The following is an 11,639-nucleotide window of genomic DNA, read 5'->3' as shown; positions in this document are numbered from 1 at the left end:
GCCGTGTTCGACAAGCCGTAAGGCATGCGAACGTAGCTGTGGGGTGGACCTCCGCAGCGCCCCGCTCGCGAGGGCCAGAGGCACCCCAGAGAGACGACTCGGTTGAGCCCTGGTATGTCGATGCAGACGCGCAGCCCACCATCCTCGCCTGGATGGGGGGCCACTGCTGGTAGGCGGCGGGCGCCTCTCATGACTCTTGACTCCTGTAGCTCCTGAATGGCCTTGCTGACGAGCTCCTGTGGGTCTGGATCTCCTTGCCTTGCTCCTTCTTGAGGGAAACGTGCTTCAAAACACGCCTCCATGTGGTGCCCAAGCGCCTCCCTCGTGACCCTGGCTAGGTCGGTGGCCCTCCATGGGAGAGCCCCCAAGCCCTGCCTGAGGAGGGCGCCGGGCGCGCTTTCCTATGCGATGGAGGGAGGCTCCCCCTGGGCAGGCGCGGGCCCAGAGGGGCCTGCCTCCTGAGTGGTCGAGCCGGACGATGTCTTCTTCTTCTTGGGGTTAGCCTCGGGAAGCCTCCTGCTTCCGAGATCCGGGTCTTCCAGTGATGCGGCCTGAAAGGCTCGTTCCAGGGAACACACCGCGTCCTTCTCTTCATAGGGCACCATGATGACTCCGCCGCTTCCTGGCATCTTGAGGACGTTGTAGCCGTGGTGAGTTACGGCCATGAACTTGGCCAGCGCTGGGTACCCAAGGATGGTGTTGTACGACAGGCGAATGTGAGCGACGTCGAAGTTGATGAGCTCGGTGCGGTAGTTGTCGCGTGCCTCGAAGGTGACAGGGAGGCGGACATGCCCAATCGGGACCGTGGAGCCGTTAGTGATGCTGGAGAAGGGCTTGGTTGGCTAAAGTTGTCTGTAGGGCACTTGGAGGTTGTTGAATGTCTCCACAGACAGGACATTGAGCCCTGCCCCGCCATCGATGAGGGTCTTGGTGACCACCACGTTGCTGATGATTGGGGAACAAAGCATCAGGAGGACTCCGGCTGTTGTCGCACACTTGAGCTGATCTGCTGAGCTGAACGTGATGGCGCACGCCGACCACCTGAGAGGACGCGTGGCTTCGAGTCTGGGGAGTACTGCGTTCACTTCGCGAGCGAACTGCTTGAAGAGCGCTGAGAGGCTGGGGCTTGAGCTCCGCCCAGGATGCAGGCGATCGCGCGCGGCTCCTGGAAGCCCCCAGCCTCCTCGTCCTGATGGCGGTCCTCGTTCCTCCCTGGCTGCGGCGGCAGCGGTGGGAGGCCTGCGTTCCCTAGTGGGCGATCCTCGCGAGGCTGATCCCTCCAGTCTCCCTCGCGAGGCTGATCCCTCCTTCCTCTCTCGCTAGGTGGGTCTTGCCAGCGATCCTCGCGAGGTTGGTCGCGCCACCCTTGGCGCGGCCCACGGTCTTCCAGCGTCCTGCGTTTCTTCCTCCTCCTCGACCGTAGCCCCGGTCACCGCGGTCGGGGTGATGGCCGATCCTTCCTTCACGCACGGCTTGGAGTTCTTGGCATTCGTTGGTGTTGTGGGTGTGGAGGTCGTGGTACACACAGTACCAGCTGCCCTTGGGAGGTTCGGGCTGATCTCTACCCCACTTGGTGTCTGGTTCTGCCGCGAGCACTGTAGCCCCCTTGCGCTTCACATCCTTGTCCTTGAGCTTCTTCTCTTCTGGGTCTGCGCCAGGTAGCTCGAGGAGGGAGAGACGCCCCTCCTCAGCCCTGGCGCACTTGTTTGCCAAGTTGAACAGCTCCAAGGAAGTGCACAGGTCTTCATGCATCGCCAGCTCCTCCTTCATCTTGACGTCGTGCACACCGTCGGAGAAAGCTGAGATGATGGCCTCCTCAGTCACCTTGGGGATCTTGAGGCGTGCGTTGTTGAAGCGCTGGATGTACTTCTGCAAGGTTTCCCCGGGTTGTTGCTTGATGCGGCGCATGTCGCTCACGGTGGGTGGCCGGTCGTGAGTACCTTGGAAGTTGGCGATGAAGCGGGTGCGCATCTCTTCCCAGGAGGAGATTGTGCCTGGAGCCAGGTTCAGGAGCCAGGTGTGGGCCCCGTCCTTGAGCGCCATTGGAAACCAGTTCGCCATGACCTTCTCGTCTTCGTTGGCAGCTTCGATGCCCAGTTCGTAGAGCTGGAGGAACTCCGCAGGGTCGGCCGTGCCGTCGTAGCGAGGAGGCGGGTCTGGCTTGAACTTGCCGGGCCACGCGACGCTGCATAGTTCGGGGGTGTAGGCGCGGCAGCCTGCTGTGGCCACGGGAGGCCTTAGGTGATGGAGAGCCTGGTCTTGCATGTCCCCACGCGCAGGAGCAGGGGGATGGTCGCGACGTGCTGGAGCAAGGAGCGCCCGGGCAGCTTCTGGCGGGCGAGGGACTTCTTGGCAGCTTTGTTCTTGCTGCGCTGGCACCTGACGGAGCGGGTTCCGCCCAGGGGCCATGCGCCTTGGAGCCATGGCGTCTTCTTGAGGAGGAGGAGGCCGGGGCGCCGCCGGAGCCTCTTCGCCCGCGTGGGACGGGGTGCGGTGCAGCGGAACGGACGGCACGGAAGAGCCCCCTGCAGCGCGGACGAGCTCGGCGACGCGGTCGAGCCATTCCTCGTAGACGTTGTCGACGGGACGGTAGCGCAGGAGCTCGTTTGCCGCGATGAGTGCAGCCCGAGCCTCCATGGGCGCGCGGAGCGCGCGGGACGAAGATCCAGCTGGGGCGAGCGAGGGAGTTGCGGTGCGGCCATCTTGCTGCACGGACGGATGCTGGGACGATGCTTGCCGCTCGTCCCCCATCGGGCCGGTGGCGGCATTGATGGCAGGTGACGGGGAACGGCGTGGATGCCCGCCGACAGGGGCCATCTGGGCGACGCGGGAAGCGAGTGCGGCCCGGCGCTCGGCGCGGGCCCGACGAGCGTCAGACATGGGCGTGACGGTCGGAGGAGAACGGGGCAGTGGAAGACGAATTCCGGCGCACCCCTACCTGGCGCGCCAAATGTCGGATTTCGGGTTTCGGCAGACCCTTGAGGTTCGAACACTGGGGTGCGCGCGGAGATTTCGCCTCCTACCTACCTGCACCCCTCCGCCATGCTAAGATCTAAACTAAGGAAAGAACAACTCAAGAGACACAGGGTTTATACTGGTTCGGGCCACCGTTGTGGTGTAATACCCTGCTCTAGTGTGTGGTGTGTGGATTGCCTCTTGGGCTGGTGATGATGAACAATACAAGGAAGAACAGCCTCGCGAGGGTCTGTTCTTGGCTGAGGCGATGAACTGCTGGGAGGAGTTCAACCACCTTTCTCTCTCTTTCTCTCCCTGACCTTTTGCCGACCGGAACCCCCCTTTGGCCGACCCTTCTAACGAGCCTCTTTCTCCCTATCTCTTTTTTGTCCCCCCCCAGCTATGTGGGTGGCTGGTCCTATTTATAGAGGCCCTGATCCTCTTCCCAAATATTGAGCGGGAAGGGAGCCAACAATGGCGAGCTAATTTGAAGGGGGACAGCAAGTATCAGCTATCCTGACAAAAGTAGTCTTCGCCTGCGCAAAGCTCCGGTGATGACGCCATCTTGGGCTCCACGGTGACCTCCGTCTCATAGTCCTCCTGGTCTTGGTCTCATTGCACCGAAATGGCAACCTTTGCCTGATGCCTCAGTACTCCGCGGCTGCGCTTGCCCCCTTTGCACCAAAGAGGAAAGGAGGACGCTGCGCGGGCTGGCACCCGCCTGTCGCCCTGAGTTGTCATGGCTTGCGTCATGGGCACCTCGTGAGGTACCGCGCCTTGATCTCTCCGCCTCCTCGTGAGCCAGCCTGACGAGGTCGTGCCTGAGGAAGCTTCGCGTCGTCCGCCTCGCGAGGGTCTTGGGTTTGTGTTGGTGAAGATGGGCCGTGCTGGGCCCCCCTTTGAGCCACGCCGCAGGCAGGCAAGTCTGGGGACCCCCGTTCCCAGAACGCCGACACTCTCCCAAGATTGTGCAACATGCTCATGATATAGTTGCTTAAAGTTCATAATATTGTTTCTAAGAGAGATGATCTCAGTGGGTGGAAAATACTTAGAGATAAAAGTATCTTTGCACTTATTCCAAGAATCAATATTATTTTTAGGCAAAGAAGAAAACCAAGTTTTAGCATGATCTCTAAGCAAAAATGGGAATAGCTTAAATTTAACAATATCATTATCCACATCTTTCTTCTTTTGCATATCACACAAATCAACAAAGCTATTTAGATGGGTAGCGGCATCTGCACTAGGAAGGCCAGAAAACGGATCTTTCATGACAAGATTTAGCAAAGCAGTATTAGTTTCACAAGATTCAGCATCGGTAAGGGCAGCAATCAGAGTGCTAATAAAATCATTATAGTTGGTATTGGAAAAATCACACAATTTAGTATTATCTTGAGCCATCGTGACAAACAATCCAACACACAAGCACACAAGAAGCGAGCGAAAAAGAGGCGAACGGAAAAGAGGCGACCGGAGAAGAGGGCAAATAAAACGGCAAGGGTGAAGTGGGGGAGAGGAAAACAAGAGGCAAATGGCAAATAATGTAATGCGAGGGATAAGAGCTTGTGATGAGTACTTGGTATGTCTTGACTTGTGCGTAGATCTCCCCGGCAACAACGCTAGAAATCCTTCTTGCTACCTCTTAAGCACTGTGTTGGTTTTCCCTTGAAGAGGAAAGGGTGATGCAGCAAAGTAGCGTAAGTATTTCCCTCAGTTTTTGAGAACCAAGGTATCAATCCAGTAGGAGACTACATGCAAGTCACCTCGCACGTACACAAACAAATAAGAACCTCGCAACCAATGCGATAAAGGGGTTGTCAATCCCTTCACAATCACTTACGACAGTGAGATCTGATAGAGATAATAAGATAAATATTTTTGGTATTTTTATGATATAGATTGGAAAATAAAGATTGCAAAATAAAATAGATTGGAAACTTATATGATGGAGAATAGACCCGGGGGCCATAGGTTTCACTAGTGGCTTCTCTCAATATAGCATAAGTATTACAGTGGGTAAACAAATTACTGTCGAGCAATTGATAGAAAAGTGCATACTTATGAGAATATCTAGGAATGATCATGTATATAGGCATCACGTCCACGACAAGTAGACCGAAACAATTCTTCATCTACTACTATTACTCCACACATCGACCGCTATCCAGCCTGCATCTAGAGTATTAAGTTCATAAGAACATAGTAATGCATTAGGCAAGATGACACGATGTAGAGGGATAAACTCAAGCAATATGATATAAACCCCATCTTTTTATCCTCGATGGCAACAATACAATATGTGTCTTGCTGCCCCTGCTATCACTAGGAAAGGACACCGCAAGATTGAACCCAAAGCTAAGCACTTCTCCCATTGCAAGAAAGATCAATCTAGTAGGCCAAACCAAACTGATAATTCGAACAGACTTGCAAAGATAACAAATCATACATAAAATATTTTAGAGAAGAATCAAATATTGTTCATAGATAAACTTGATCATAAACCCACAATTCATTGGATCTCGACAAACACACCGCAAAAAGAATTACATCAAATAGATCTCCAAGAAGATCGAGGAGAACTTTGTATTGAGATCCAAAGAGAGAGAAAAGCCATCTAGCTAATAACTATGGACCCATAGGTCTGAGGTAAACTACTCAGACATCATCGGAGAGGCTATGGTGTTGATGTAGAAGCCCTCCGTGATCGATTCCCCCTCCGGCGGAGCTCCGGAAAAGGCCCCAAGATGGGATCTCTTGGGTACAGAAGGTTGCGGCGGTGGAAATAGGGTTTCGTGGTGCTCCTGGATGTTTTGGGGTATATGGATATATGTAGGAGGAAGAAGTAGGTCGGTGGAGCTGCGAGGGGTCCACGAGGGTGGGGGCGCGCCCAGGGGGGCAGGCGCGCCTACCTGCCTCGTGGCCTCCTTGCTCCTTTCTTGTCGTCTACTCCAAGTCCCCTCGATCACGTTTGTTCCAAAAATAACTCTCCCGAAGATTTCATTCCGTTTGGATTCCGTTTGATATTCCTTTTCTGCGAAACACTGAAATAGGCAAAAAAACAGCAATTTGCACTGGGCCTTGGGTTAGTATGTTAGTCCCAAAAATAATATAAAGGTGTATAATAAAGCCCATTAAACATCCAAAACAGATAATATAATAGCATGGAACAATCAAAATTTATAAATATGTTGGAGACGTATCAAGTGCCATAACGTGTATCAGGTGAATCAATAAGATATCCCAATGTCACCTCAAGTATTCATACCGCAAGACATACATCATGTGTTCTCAAATATGAACATTCAATCCGACATGACAAAACTTCAAAGGGTAAAGATTCAATTCATCACAACAAGAGTATAGAGGGGAGAAACATCATATGATCCGACTATATTAACAAAGCCCGTGATATAGATCACGAGAGAGAGAGAGATTTAATCACATAGCTACTAGTACAAACCCTCAGCCCCGACGGTGGACTACTTCCTCCTCATCGCGGTGGTCGCCGGGATGATAAAGATGGCCACCGGAGATGATTCCCCCCTCCGGCAGGGTGCTGGAACGGGTCTAGATTGGTTTTTAGTGGCTACGGAGCATTACAGCGGCGGAACTTCTAATCTAGGTTAACCCCGAGGGGTTTTGCAATATTTGGGAATTTATATTGCAAAGAATGGGTATGGGAGGCCACCGAGGTGGGCACAACCCACCTGGGCGCGCCAGGAGGCCCTGGCGTGCCCCCTTCTGGGCACCCCCCAGGTGCAGCTCTGGCCCATTGGGTTCCTTCTAGTCGAAAAAATTCTCCAAAAAGTTTCACGGCATTTGGACTTTGTTTGATATTGATTTCCTGTGATTTAAAAAACAAGCAACAAAACAGCAGCTAGCACTTGGCACTGGGTCAATAGGTTAGTCCCAAGAAATGATATAAAGTTGCTATAAAATGATTGTAGAACATCCAAGAATGATAAAATAACAGCATGAATACTTCATAAATTATAGATACGTTGGAGACGTATCAGCATCCCCAAGCTTAATTCCTACTTCGTCCTCGAGTAGGTAAATGATCAAAGAAATAATTTATGAAGTGTGAATGCTAGCAAAGTGCACAAGTTTGATCAATGATAATTTCAATCACTCTTTCCTAGCATCATAACATCAATTCTTTCTTATGAAACTTCTCATGTTATAGTAGCAACCAATTCACATGTTAAGGTTCAAACAATGATTTCTCTTGAAACTCAACAACCTATGTTCTTAGTCACCAAGCAATTGCAATTCAACTTATTCGACAGAGCTTAAGTAAGAGTTCCACATACTCAACCATCATATAGTCTTCTATGATTGCTAACACTCACCGCATACACATGAGCAAAATGTTTCAACGAGACACATAAAAAGATAGGGGCTTATAATTTCGCCTCCCAACGTATTCACCTCAAGGGTGATGTCAACAATAATAACTCATGCTACCCATATTCAACTGGACATATGTGCCTAGATATTTCCTCACCACATGATTCTTGCCAAAGGAGAAAATAAAAAGGAATAGAGAGAAAAACTTTGACTCTTTGCATAAAAGTAAATACTGAAAAGTAAAATATAGGCCCTTCGCAGAGTGAAGTAGGGATTTGTAGAGGTGCCAGAGCTCAAAGAGAAAATTGAGAGATAAAACATTTTGAGAGGCTTACTTTTCCCACCAACGAAAATGACTTAGAGCTCCCAACACTTTCCATGCTAGATATATCATAGGCGGTTCCCAAACAGAAAATAAAGTTGATTCCTTTTTCCACCATACTTTCACTTTCCATGGCTAACCGTATCCATCGGTGCCCTCCATACCAACAGTTCCCAAGGAATTTTTTATTTGACAACATAAAGTAAATTCATTTTTCATTTCAGGACTGGGCATCCCTAATACATTTGCCTTACTCTCGTGCAATGACAAGTGAATAAACACTCATCGTGAGAATAACACATCTAGCATGGAGAATATTGGCCACCCCTCACCGCCTCACGAGCGGTACGAGCACACAAAATAGAAATTTGTTTTGAATATTAGAGATGGCACATACAAATTTGCTTAGAACGGCAAAGTTTTATGAGTTTTATGAATAAAGAGCTTAATGATATGTCTAAATAATTCGATGGTTTAACGTCCCAGATTGCTTGCCTTGAGAAATTGACTGCTGAAATTTCGGATAAGCAGGCCACCTTAGTTAATAGGATGGCCGCTAAACCGGATTGCTATGAAAATAGAGATGAAGATCTAAAAGTTATTTCTGTGTCCCCTATTAAATCTTTGTTTTGTAATATGAATCTTGATAATGATGGGACTGAATATGATCCACCTTTACCTAGAAGGAGTTCTAAGAATTCGGAATTTGTTGATCTTGATGCTAAAATTGACAAAAGAGGGATTGAAGAAATTAAAACCCTAGATCTTGCTAAATCCACTATTATGGATTTCAATGAATTTAACTATGAAAATTGCTCTTTGATTGATTGTATTTCCTTGTTACAATCCATGCTAAATTCTCCTCATGCTTATAGTCAAAATAAAGCGTTTACTAAACATATCGTTGATGCCTTGATGCAATCTTATGAAGAAAAACTTGAATTGGAAGTTTCTATCCCTAGAAAGCTTTATGATGAGTGGGAACCAACTATTAAAATTAAAATTAAAGATCATGAATGTTGTGCTTTATGTGATTTGGGTGCTAGTGTTTCCACGATTCCAAAGACTTTGTGTGATTTGTTAGGTTTCCGTGATTTTGATGATTGCTCTTTAAACTTGCACCTTGCGGATTCCACTATTAAGAAACCTACGAGAAGAATTAATGATGTTATTATTGTTGCAAATAGGAATTATGTGCCCGTAGATTTTATTGTTCTTGACATAGATTGCAATCCTTCATGTCCTATTATTCTTGGTAGACCTTTCCTTAGAACGATTGGTGCAATTATTGATATGAAGGAAGGAAATATTAGATTCCAATTTCCATTAAGGAAAGGCATGGAACACTTTCCTAGAAAGAAAATTAAATTACCTTATGAATCTATTGTGAGAGCCACTTATGGATTGCCTACCAAAGATGGCAATACATAGATCTATCCTTGCTTGTTATGCCTAGCTAGGGGCGTTAAACGATAGTGCTTGTTGGGAGGCAACCCAATTTTATTTTTATCCCTTGCTTTTTGCTCCTGTTTAGTAATAAATAATTTATCTAGCCTCTGTTTTGGTTGTGTTTTTTGTGTTTAATTATTGTTTGTGCCAAGTAGAACCGTTGGTAAGACTTGGGGAAAATCTTGTTACACTTGCTGTAAAAAACAGAAACTTTAGCGCTCACGAGAACTACTGCCTTTTTTATTTGGAAATTGCTATTTAGTTAATTATTTTTGAAGATGATTAAAAGATAAATTCCTCACGTCCAGAAATTTATTTCAGAATTTTTGGGATTCCAGATCTTGCGCTAGCTACAGATTACTACAGACTATTCTGTTTTTGACGGATTCTGTTTTTCGTGTGTTGTTTGCTTATTTTGTTGAATCTATGGCTAGTAAAATAGTTTATAAACCATAGAGAAGTTGTAATACAGTAGGTATAACACCAATATAAATAAAGAATGAGTTCATTACAGTACCTTGAAGTGATCTTTTGTTTTCTTTCGCTAACGGAGCTCACGAGATTTTCTACTTTAAGTTTTGTGTTGTGAAGTTTTCAAGTTTTGGGTAAAGATTTGATGGATTATGGAACAAGGAGTGGCAATGGCCTAAGCTTAAGGATTCCCATGGCACCCCCAAGATAATCTAAGGACACCTAAAAGCCAAAGCTTGGGGATGCCCTGGAAGGCATCCCCTCTTTCGTCTACTTCTATCGGTAACTTTACTTGGAGCTATATTTGTATTCGCCACATGATATGTGTTTTGCTTGGAGCGTCTTGTATGATTTGAGTCTTTACTTTTTAGTTTACCACAATCATCCTTGCTGTACACACCTTTTTAGAGAGCCATACATGATTTGAAATTTGTTAGAATACTCTATGTGCTTCGCTTATATCTCTTGAGTTATATAGTTTTGCTCTAGTACTTCACTTATATCTTTTAGAGCACGGTGGTGGATTTGTTTTATAGAAACTATTGATATCTCATGCTTCACTTAGATTATGTTGAGAGTCTTAAATAGCATGGTAATTTGCTTAAAATCCTAATATGCTAGGTATTCAAGATTAGTAAAATTCTCTTATGAGTGTTTTGAATACTAAGAGAAGTTTGATGCTTGATGATTGTTTTGAGATATGGAGGTAATAATATCAAAGTCGTGCTAGTTGAGTAGTTGTGAAATTGAGAAATGCTTGTGTTGTAGTTTGCAAGTCCCGTAGCATGCACGTATGGTAAACGTTATGTAACAAATTTGAAACATGAGGTGTTATTTGATTGTCCTCCTTATGAGTGGCGGTCGGGGACGAGCGATGGTCTTTTCCTACCAATATATCCCCCTAGGAGCATGCGCGTAGTGCCGAGGTTTTTGATGACTTGTAGATTTTTTCAATAAGTATGTGAGTTCTTTATGACTAATGTTGAATCCATGGATTATAGGCACTCTCACCCATCCATCCTTGCTAGCCTCTTCAGTACCGTGCATTGCCCTTTCTCACATTGAGAGTTGGCGCAAACTTCACCAGTGCATCCAAACCCCGTGATATGATACGCTCTTTCACACATAAACCTCCTTATATCTTCCTCAAAACAGCCACCATACCTACCTATTATGGCATTTCCATAGCCATTCCGAGATATATTGCCATGCAACTTTCCACCATTCTATTTATCATGACACATTCATTATTGTCATATTGCTTAGCATGGTCATGTAGTTGACATAGTATTTGTGGGAAAGCCACCGTTCATAATTCTTTCATACATGTCACTCTTGGTCCATTGCATATCCTGGTACACCGCCGGAGGCATTCATATAGAGTCATCTTTTGTTCTAGTATCGAGTTGTAATCATTGAGTTGTAAATAAATAGAAGTGTGATGATCATCATTTTCTAGAGCATTGTCCCAAGTGAGGAATTAAAAAAAAGAGAAAGGCCATAAAAAAGAGAAGGCCCAAAAAATGAGAGAAAAAGAGAGAAGGGACAATGTTACTATCCTTTGCCACACTTGTGCTTCAAAGTAGCACCATAATCTTCAGGATAGAGAGTCTCTTGTTTTGTCACTTTCATATACTAGTGAGAATTTTCATTATAGAACTTGGCTTGTATATTCCACTAATGGGCCTCCTCAAGTGCCCTAGGTCTTCGTGAGCAAGCAAGTTGGATGCACACCCACTTAGTTTCTTTTGTTGAGCTTTCATACATTTATAACTCTAGTGCATCCGTTGCATGACAATCCCTACTCCTTGCATTAACATCAATCGGTGGGCATCTCCATAGCCCATTGATTAGCCCCGTTGATGTGAGACTTTCTCCTTTTTTTGTCTTCTCCACATAACCCCCCTCATTATATTCTATTCCACCCATAGTGCTATGTCCATGGCTCGCGCTCATATATTGTGTGAAAGTTTATATGTTTGAGATTACTAAAGTATGAAACAATCTATTGGCTTGTCATCGGTGTTGTGCATGATGAGAGCATTCTTGTGTGACGAAAATGGAGCATGACTAAACTATATGATTTTGTAGC

Source organism: Triticum urartu, chromosome 6 (assembly GCF_003073215.2).
Source record: "Triticum urartu cultivar G1812 chromosome 6, Tu2.1, whole genome shotgun sequence".
NCBI classification, from domain to species: domain Eukaryota; kingdom Viridiplantae; phylum Streptophyta; class Magnoliopsida; order Poales; family Poaceae; genus Triticum; species Triticum urartu.
The sequence above is the reverse complement of the archived record's forward strand: the minus strand, read 5'-3'. Positions refer to the sequence as shown.